This window comes from Triticum dicoccoides, chromosome 4B, assembly GCF_002162155.2.
Source record: "Triticum dicoccoides isolate Atlit2015 ecotype Zavitan chromosome 4B, WEW_v2.0, whole genome shotgun sequence".
Lineage (NCBI taxonomy): Eukaryota > Viridiplantae > Streptophyta > Magnoliopsida > Poales > Poaceae > Triticum > Triticum dicoccoides.
The window spans coordinates 341,604,936-341,615,660 of record NC_041387.1 but is presented as its reverse complement, the minus strand read 5'-3'; the positions used below and the strand labels follow the sequence as shown (position 1 = coordinate 341,615,660).

Sequence of the window (10,725 nt, the reverse complement as noted above, 5' to 3'; positions counted from 1 at the left end):
AAAGAGCGCTAATTCTCTTATTTTGGGCTAAACTCTTCAATGCAGCCACCACTACCTCATCTTCTACAATATTGGGCACAACCACTCCTGTAAAATTTACATTTATTCGGCTATAACCAGGAAGGTGTGAAGCCGAATTATGAGCATCTATAGTTGTGTACAGTGCCGAAAAATTACTAACATGAGGTATAGCATATGACGGTTGAGAGTAACTGGCCGAATAACTAGTAGTAGCATGGCCAATTCTCCCATCCATCGGCGAGGTTGGATTCACATATTGCAAATTAGTTGCCGATGAATAAAAAGGTGAAACACTTTCTTGTATGGTATTGGAAATTCTAACTTGGGGGTGTTTCAAATTGATTAATCGAACTCATCATGTTGCTCATTGGCATATGGATTTGTGGGGTTGCCGATGCATGAGAGTTTGGATACACATGTTGTACGTTGCTAAAATCATTAGAATTTGAAGCATGAAGATTATTTTGCATCGGCCCTTGCACATAATTAGATGCATGATTGATAAAACTATGGCTAGCCGATACATTATGCTCATTAGGCGACCTAGCAACAACATATGAATTATTTGCATCTACAAAGGGAAATTGGGTGTTCATATTACCTTTGTAGATTGCAAACCCTAGATGACGATCTCTTCGTAGCAAGAACAGGCCAGAGACCGTTCAAAGCTTCGTCCCAGCGGAGTCGCCAAAAAAGTGTGTTCGCACACGAACACGTCACCGTGTACCCTCAACGCCGGGGGTGATGCACCGCAGCTCACATCGAAGGAGACCCGCCGGAAGCGCGGTACGCAGGACAATCCGACGGGCGCTTTTGTAGACCCGAAACCCCACAAGCCCGGGAGGGACCCCGTCAGGGCGCGCGGCGGCTATGGGCTGCCCTAGGTCGGCCTGACCACCCCTAGGGCCTCGTGGATCGCCGCCCTGCAATGGAGAAGAATGAACGAAGAACGAGGAAGAAGAAGAACAAGGGAGAGAGATAAAGGTAAAGGTAAAAGATGATAGATTGATGGTTCGATTGTGTGTTGTTATTCAACCGGCCATCACCTCTTACATATATATGAGGCGGCTGGACTTTCTGTACAAGAAAAGGACTCAAATCCCGTCCAAAACATCAAAAGATAACCTAACTCGGACTACGAGGGCCGGAACTTCCGGTCAGCCCGGAACTTCCGGGCTAAAATTACATCAAGTTGCCCTCTTGCACAGCTCCTGCAGGTCGCATATGGCTTCGGATTGCGATGGTCCCAAAAGCAAAGTTGTAGACCTTGCAATGTAGAAAAATTCGTTAGTTGAACACTTTTTCATCCGAGGTCATCTTGATGTTGAAACTGGCCCCACAAATCTGCAAATAGTGTTAAAATTCCAGTTTTCGGTGTGCTCCGCGTGCAAACTTTCGGTTTAGCCCGGAACCTCCCCGAAAGTTTTACCCGGAACTTCCCGGGCAGACTTATGCAGCACATTGTTTTGGCTATAACTTTTGCATACGAACTCCGATTTAGGCGTTTCTTATATCAAAATCCATTGTCTCGACGAGACGAAGACAATCCGTGTAGAAACTTTTCTCATATGAGGCCATGTTGGGGGCGTAATCAGCCGAATAGTGTTCTGAATACAAAATCTGAATACTCAAAACACAACTTCGGCCTTAAAAATGAGATCGGATGGCTACGGTCCAAATATCAAAGTTTATCCTTTTGAAGATACGGAACTTTATCATTTTGAGCACTTCTCCATTTGAGGCCTTCTCAGTTATGTTTTTGACCATGCCAAAATCTGTTGTCAACACTCCCTTCCTCCATCTGGGCGCACTTATCCGCTAGGGTGTATAGCTCCTTCATAGTCTGTGGAAACCGCATGTCCATCTTAGCATGGATTCGGCGGTTGCGCACATTTAATTGGAAGGCAACTATCACGTCCGTCGGATGGATATTTGGAATATTCCTACGAACTTTACTGAAACTCTGCAAATAGTTATAGAGTGTTTCTCCTTCCTTCTGTTGGAGAAGCTGCAGTTCTCTGGGGCGGCCCGGCTCCTGGTGGCCACCGGTGAAAGCATCGATGAACTCATGGCACAAATCTGCGCATGACGAAATGGAGTTCTCCGGCAGGTGCACCAGCCAGGACCTCACGTTGGATTTGAGTGCCAACGAGAAGTAGTTGGCGAACACCTTCTCATCTCTTCCCCCGGTAGCCTGAACAGCGATTGTGTAGATGCTCAAGAACTCTGCCGGGTTCAGCCTTCCGTCGTACTTCTCAGGTATCTCCGGCTTGTACGTGCGAATGGACGACCAACAGACTTGCCACAGCTCATGGGTGAAGGCAGGGCAGGCAACCTTGAAGGGCAGGAGCCTGTCATCACCAAGAGTGGGCTTGTTGACGTTAGGGCCGCCGCACCCTTCGGCTCGGAGGAGGTTGCCACGACATTGCTCGATGATGCACACGTCTCCTCTTCTCCCCTCTTCCGAGATTCTCCGTTGGCCGGGACGTGCCTGAGGATCAGAAGAGGCCATCGAGGCATCATCGGTGTCTTGATTTGGTCGCGCCTATGCCAGCTGCCGCGGCGGGGAGTGCACCGTGGGGACGGCTCCCCCCATATGGGCGGCGACATGGGCCGTAGACATTGCTTGTGGAGGTCGTGGCCGGGCGGCTCGCCGTGAGCCCTCGGCTTCAGCGAAACTGAGCAGGCTTTGGATGGTGGCACGCCGTTCGTCCATCTGCTCGGCTATTGTTGGAACCTTAGCAGCAGCTGAGCCCACGCCATGGGCTCTGAGGCTGTGCTTGGCATATATGACGATGAAGTTGATGGCACCGTTGCTTGGCTCCTGGCGGAGCCTGCGGCAGCCGTACTGCACCCCCGCTGTCGTGGTGCAACCACCTGGGCAGCAGGGTGGTGAGGCGGAGGTGCCCGAGGGCCATCAGCTCCTTTGGGCGCACCAATTCGGTCGGCCGCCCTGGGAGAGCGCACGCACAACAGTCATGCCCGCGGCGAGGACGGCTATAGGGCTGTGGCTCGCCCAAGACCAAGCACCATCACTATGGTTGTGCCCGTCAACAGCCGGAGTGCGGCCGTCGGGGTGTTGCTGAAGTTGCTCTCCTCCGGCATCTTTTGCTCCCGCATCGGCTGCGAGGGGGACGGTGGCGGTGCCGCCGGCTGCGGCCACATCCTGTGCAGCGTTCACTCCCTCGTGCGTCTCCGCGCATCCCGCAGCATTGGAGGTCGCGGGTAGCGGAGCCTTCGAGGTGGACGGATGAGCTGAAGGAGCTGATTTCTTCTTGGGTGCCATGGTCGATGGGGATGTTGACGATGCAGATGGTGATGAAGATGACGCGCTGCTTCCGTCTTCAGGTTCGCGCAAGCGTTCCCCCTACCTACCGTGCCAAAGATGTCGTGGGAAACCACGGCCACCTATGGCACTAGGACGGCCCCTTGCTGGTTCAGTAGGGGGAGTCACGTTATACAAAGAGGATACCAACGCAAGGCAGCACGGCAGGGATCGCACATGCAGTTTTACCCAGGTTCGGGCCCCCACGAGGCGTAAAACTCTATTCCTGCTTTGGTGGATTGATTGGGAAAAGGTGGTGGTTGTGCGTATTACACTTGCCCGGCAAGAGTTGCTTCGAGGCAGCGGCGACTACGCGCGTACGGGGTTGTGAATGGTCTAAACTTCTAACCGCTCGAATCATTGCCATGGGCGTTCTTTAATAGATCAAGGGGTTACCACAGTGGCAAATTAGTCATTAGACACTGATATGATAGCAAACAGTGCTATCATACCTAACTCTGCAGGCTGACAGCGTGCCTTTAATGCACCGCTTAGTGTCACATCATTGGTTCTCTGGCAAGGCTTGCCAGGCTAATTTGCTAGCTCCAGGCCTGCTTGCTTGACACGTCACTGGACGAGTGTCATTTTGTGGGTTCACCTGGTAGGAAGTGGCCACCATGTGGCGAATGGCTGCCACTTAATCATCTCGCGTCTTGACACCGCACTGATCCACGACGTGGGTCATGGTGGAGCAGTCGGTGGGGTGATCTGGTATCCGTGAGCCCAGGCAGGCCCTGCCGGGGCGCATGGGTCCTCTTCTTCTGGGGGTGGCCTCGCCCCTTGCCGGGATTGCCTGCCTGGCAAGGGAGGCTTCTTTCTTGATAATATCTGGTCCTTCTGCCTCAGTCTTGGTCCCTTCTGATCTGTTAGTTGGCTCTTCGAGTCTCTTGGTCTCTTGCTCTGGTGTTTCAATCTTGATCTTGTGCCTGTGCACAGTCAGGTCAACAGACCCTAGGTCTGTTCCACCAACACTACCTTCCCGCTCGACACCTATTTGATAAGTGACGTACTAATCGCTGAGGTGGAGCAGTGACAAAGTTGTGGAAACTTCCCAGGTCTTCGCTTGCTTGCTGACAAATCCAGTCTTGGTCTTCTCTACTATCTTGTTACTACTCAATCACTTGCCTGGAGATCTTCAACGTGATTTTATCAACTAAGTCTTTAGTTTGTTTATAATTGTCCTCCGGCGAGCCCTGCTATCAGGAAGGCTACTTCTGCTTGTGCACAAGTTAGGGGTGCTAAAGGACCCAAACTTTTGTACACCGACAGGAGCCCCCCAGGCATGGGACACACACTACTGAAAACGGGGAATTTTCCATCAGCCAGCTCTTTGCCATCTGCCAGCTGATGGCAAAGAACGTCTTTGCCATCTGCTTATAAAAAACAGATGGCAAAGAACGGACAGCCGGCAAAGAACATGGTTGCCATCAGTCAATTCTTTGCCATCTGCTAGTGGATGGCAAATAATCTTTGCCATCTGCCAGCAGATGGCAAAGAGGTTGGCAAATCCTATAACCGTCAAGCGTGTAACCGTGTACCAGCCCCACCTCTTTGCCATCTACCAGCAGACGGCAAAGATTCTTTGCCATCTGCTGGAAGATGGCAAAGAGATGAGGTTATTTTTTTTCAGGTAAAAAAACTGTGGGTTTATCCCCTCCCTCTCTCCCCTCCTCTCCCTCCCTCCCACGCATCTCACCCGCCGCCGCCCAAGCACCCCGCCGCCCCGCCGACGCCGACGCCGGTCCCCGCCGACTGCTTCCGCCCGACTTCGATTCGGTACTGCCTTCTCCTCCTCCTCATATCCCCTCCGCTCTCGGTGTTGCACCTACCACTTTTAGCGCGGCCTATTGGCCTCATGTTTCTCTCTTCTCTAGCGATTGGATTGTCAAGGCCGCTCGCCGCCGCCGGAGGAGGTCGGGGAAAGGAAGCCACCAGCTAGCCGTCCACGCCAGGCGCGACGGGGTTCCCGCTCCGCTGCTTGGACCCGGAAGAGCACGTACGTACGAGATCGACCGGCTCACAGAGCGCGGCCAGAGCAGCTTCTGTTCCCACCAACGCCGTACCCCGCGGCAGAATAGTGCGCGACGCCTTCGCCCTGTGCTCGTGGCGACACCGGGCGAGCAGCCGAGCGCGCGCTCCTGGCCCGGCCCCGCGGCAAGGCAACACCGCGGTTGGTTTATTCCTCGTGGTCTCTTGCCATAATGCTCCCTCCGCCTGGTCCACGTCCACTGGTTGCTGCTCATCATCCCGGTGCATGACAGGTATGATCTCAGAACGTCAGATCAGGTGTCTGGTGGTCTGCTGTTATACTAGTACTAGTACCTTTGATGAACCAATACTAACCTGGTCCCGAGCTCCGAGGGGATGGAAGGATGCCAGCAACAAATAACGAACGTGTGCCTAGCAGTTTACCAAGTATCACTAGCATGTACGGTGCTCGCAGGCATGACAGCAATGGGGGTTATCTATACTTTTTTCATAATAATTCATCTTGCTGTATTAATTTCCTACTGTATAGTTTATTGAAGCGAGTTTCGTGTTTCTGGTCAGTTTAGTTGATCCGAGTATATCCCCCTTGGACCCAAACGCAGCTGATTAGCAACGCCTAAAGCCTCTTTTTTATTCCTTGGAATCAATAGGCCATTGACACGACACCTTGAGAGCTCACGGCTTCCTTCTTTATCCGTCGGATGGACTTGGAAAGCGGCGTGTAGCAGTTGCATTATTCCACTTGATTACTGGCCACCCTTTCCGTGTTATTTTCACTGTAGCCTTTCATGCTAGCTGATTCCAAATCACATGCTCCCAACCTATCAGTTTACTTTTGAGATTTTCCCCGTATGTATATTCCAATTCTACATGGAGTCTGCATCTTCCAACACATGGCCCGACACTGATTAGGAGAAGCTCCCTATTGTATTCTATATTGGGAGTCATTAATGTGACATGTAATTTGCTAGTACTTAGTTGCTACCTTGGCATCCCTCTAAAAATAAATAGATGGTATAGATGACACTTATTTTACTTAGAAGCACTCTCTACAGATAGTATTTCGTGTAGAAAGAACTCACAGACATGATCTATATTGACAACTTTAGTTTGGACAGAGATGAAGTAATCAATTTTGGACATGTGGATGGCATTCAAATATATCGGTTGCCAAACTGAATCAAGAAGGCCACAACACATAAAAATTGCAAACTATGGCAAGCAGTTTGTAATATCTGCTTATTTGGATGAACAAACCGGTGTGTCCACAATGCAAAATAATATCCCTGCAAGTCATCACAAACAAATATCATGTAAGTAAAACAAGTCTGCGTTGTAATGCTATGAATCCTGGAAACATCAGAAGGACACTCTTAGATTTCGTAAAAGGGACTTTTGAAAAACAATGAAATAAAGTTAGCAAGTTCTCTTATCTGCAAGTATAAACATGACAGAGGCATACACTAATTAGAGAACGTAATTAATTCAGTCTTTCAACTATATTTTTCGCCGAGGAGTCAAGGGTCCAGAGGTTGAGTGGTCGAGGGATAAGATTTTCTCTTCAGATAAGAAATACTGTACTGGAGTTCAGAAATCATATCTCTTCAGATAAGATTTTCAACATTTTCAACGGACTCTTGAATAGATGCGATCTTTGCTTGAGCAGCCATTAATTATACTACTAGATCTTGCTTGTCGTTCCGCCGCCACAGTATCTGTACAAGGACTGCTTAAAATGTCTGTAAACAAAGATATCTTGTATTTATGCTGCTATAACTGATGGTCACCAGTTTGCTCTGGTGGATTCTTCTATGCTTGCACTGTTAACTATCTTTAGAAAAATCTCATGTATATGTAGATTCTCATGGTACGAAATTTCTGATTATAGTTGTGCTTGTCAATTTGTATTCACACTAAATGTATCCTCTTGAATTTGTTGATACTGTTTCATTTGCATGCAACTAGCTACTGTCGGGCACAACACTAACAACGCCGAGTATTTAGACCCTAATTTGTATCTTTCTTTTACTATTTACATAGCATTCTGAAGTTGTTATCGCTGATGGAAAATGAAACTCTACGCAGGTGATGCTCCTGGGTGACTCCAGTCTGAGAAAGAGGGAAATGCAGGTCACGCTAGCTTGCAACCATTTTTGGGATGGATTCATCGATAGAATGCCGAGGTAAATGCGGTAACTGAACTGCTACTAAAAAAGAAACACAAGATGCTCGAGTTTTACACAATTTACAGTATTGCATGTTTCTCTATGTCCAACATTTCACTGTATGTAGCACTAAATGTAGGGCCTGTTTGGGTACAATGGCTATGCAAGCAGTGACAGTGGATTGGGTTGTTAATTCTTCGGGTTTAGGATTTATTCTGACTCTATTAGGATTTCAGTTATATTTGTTCCAATGTGGGTTAAAACTCCTTATTATTTCAGTAAAGTGCATGCCCTTGGTTTTCCCCATTGACCTTTGTTGCTCTGAATTTGGCCACCTGGGTAGTGTAGCAGTACTTGTTACATGCAGAGTGTTAGAAATCAGCACTAATTCTGAATTTTTTTCCATCATTGCTGCTTAGCACTCACATTTCTTCGCCGAAGGATAGAATATGGAGTAATAGAAGCTTTGGGAAAGGGCTGGAGCTCTAGGGCTTATGGTGGTTCTGCCTAGAAATTGTTACAAACAATCTTGTCCCAGAATTTAAACATAACTAAATCTAGGCTCTTCTCAAAAGGCTCTCACTGTTGATATATATTGACATTGTAGTTAACCTGTATCCTGCTTTGAGTAGTACACCTTGTATTGTTAGTATATATAATCACTCAATGGTTTTGAATTAAGTTATGCATTTTTTCTATTACACTCTAGCCAAATCTGATAAAAGAGAACGCTACAATAGCCATATCGAATAACTCTGACAAGGTGTAATGCAAGTTCCTTCCTGGAAGATGTTCTTTTGAGATTGATGTCTGGCAGGCATTATCTGTCTCTGCATGTTGCAGACTCCAATGTATATCTTGAGAAAGAAATTTGCTTGAATAACAAAGAAGTTTTCCATATGGCCATATGATGTTTATGGATTACTTCTAGCAAGCAATCAGAGCTTGGAACCACATGCTTATTCATTGTTATTGTTGGCCTAAAACTTAATATATAATTGCTACTCTGCTTCTGCACTTTTGAAAGCTTAGATTTGTTAATATGATTCAGTTTCTTAAATTAAAGCTGATTGTGGACATCTTTAGTGTCTCTGCCTTATTAGGAGTGTCATTTGATGATAACGTACTTGCATTCAAGTTTTTTCGATGGTAACACCTTCGTAATATTCCGAAGTTTTATATTATTATTCTTAAGATATTTGCAAGCCTGTCAAACTGTTTTCTCAAAATTCCTGCCATCTTGCAGTGATAATCCTCAAGCTGATAAGGATTCAAATTAGTTTTCCTTTTTTGCTGGCTAGTACAGTAACTTTGTGCATGTAACATGATTATACCACTTTCTGCTGTACAAGATAAGTACACGTCTGTGGCTTCCTCCAGTTCCCCACCTTCAGGCTTAAAGCCTGGAAGCAAATGTAACTTCCATATGACTTTTTTTTCTTGCTGAACAATTTGTAAGTCTAACTGGTTAAAAATGCACAGGCTTGGAAATATTCACGAATGTAGGTTCTTGTAGGTGTCCATGCTTAGAAAGATTTGTCAGTTTCAATTTTCTACTTCGTTGTATACTTGTCTAATACCCTGCAAATATACAACCTACTGTCTCTTAGATAACAAAAAGAAATGTGAGAGTTGATAGCAAATATTATGCTTTCGATTTTCTTTGCTTGATTATGTTGGCATGATTGGATGATTTGTTTCTTAATAGGGTCATGTAGCATCATGGAGTAGCTCTGATGACTTATTAGCATGTATTGTTAGTTTCAATGCTATGTAGCATCATGGAATGGTTCCGATAACTTGTTAGCATGTTCTGTTAGTTCTAGAGAAAAAGCAAAATCCCAGCTCATGATGTAATTGTTCAATTTTGTTCATAGTCGAGCATTGGATGATATTGTATTTGTCATGATGTACATGGTTCATGAACTATGCCAACCTGCAGCTTTGTTGTACTAGTGATAGTAGGATAATGCAAGTTTTGACAATCCATGTATATTTCCGCATCATAATAATCTTCTTCTTCTAGTCTTCTTCTTCTAACTTTCTTCTTTCCCATTTTACAGATTTGCTTAAGATCACGGAAGCTTGGGTTGATGGAGTGCTTGTATTTAGTTTTTGTTTTGACCTTGTGAAACTTGCTACCTATGGATGAAACTGTGTAATATTGATGAAACTATGTATATGTACGGATGAAACTTGCTACTATTGGTAACATGTGTTGGATATATATGTGTTCATGACTATTGGTAATATGTGTTGAATATGCTATATTGGTCATATAAATATATTTGTGCTTGATTTTCTGTGAAAAGGAACTGATATGCGAAAAATCAAAATTAAATGGGGCAATATAGTCACTAATTAAATGGGGCAATATAGTCACTTTGCCATTAGCTGGCAGATGGCAAAGAGGCCATGTGTCATCTACATGTAAAATTTGGGCTGGCCTATTTGGGCTCTTTGCCATCTGCCAGCAGATGGCAAAGCTCTTTGCCATCTGCTGGCAGACGGCAAAGTATGCCGTTAGCCTTCTAACCGGTAGGGTTTCAGACAAACTGTTTGCCATCTGCTGGCAAATGACAAAGCCTTTGTCATCCGCCGACCATGCCTTTGCCATCTGCCATGGTAGATGGCAAAGTGCCAGATTCCAGTAGTGACACGTGCATGCAAGTCGTTGTTGGGCTAGGCCCAAACAATGCATAGGCATGTGGCAAATGATAACTATCATAATGTTCTCTTTTACCACGCCTCCCGGCGGTAGTGCAGGTGTGGTGGGAGAGGTGGGATGAAACGACTGCAGCAGTAGTGCGTCTGGGTAGCGCATCCATGTCGAACAGTAAAGAGCCAGCCCCCGCGCCTTTCCCATAAAAAGGAATCCGTGAAGGCCGCTGCTCATTTACCTCCCCTTCTTTCCAATCTAGCAAGCCGCCATCATGTTCTTCCTTGCGCTAGTGCAGAGCACTTTTCCTCCATCCATCGCCTCTATGCCCTTGCTTATCCCCAACCTTCTCTTCTACGATCTCCATGGCACCTAAAAAAAGAGCCAAGACAAGTCGCAGAAAGTCGTCGACTTGGAGGCGTAGGCAAGGACAGAAGCCCTGGCGAACGCATGGAGGAACTATGCCGTCTTCACGCCAGTGGTCAACAAGATCACCTTGATAGAGCGGTATACATACATGTGGGGGAAGGAGATGATGGCTCACACTGCCCCCCATGTACTTCCCT

At 46.7% G+C, this 10,725-nt stretch overlaps 1 long non-coding RNA gene across 1 annotated transcript; it reads left to right on the top strand.

Annotated features, from left to right (window-relative positions):
• Positions 1–5,057: 5,057 nt before the first annotated feature.
• On the top strand, positions 5,058–9,617 carry LOC119296113. Its single transcript, XR_005144859.1, has 4 exons — positions 5,058–5,122; positions 5,221–5,607; positions 7,421–7,518; positions 9,564–9,617. It is a non-coding gene; the product is annotated as an uncharacterized LOC119296113 (long non-coding RNA).
• The last annotated feature ends 1,108 nt before the right edge of the window (positions 9,618–10,725 follow it).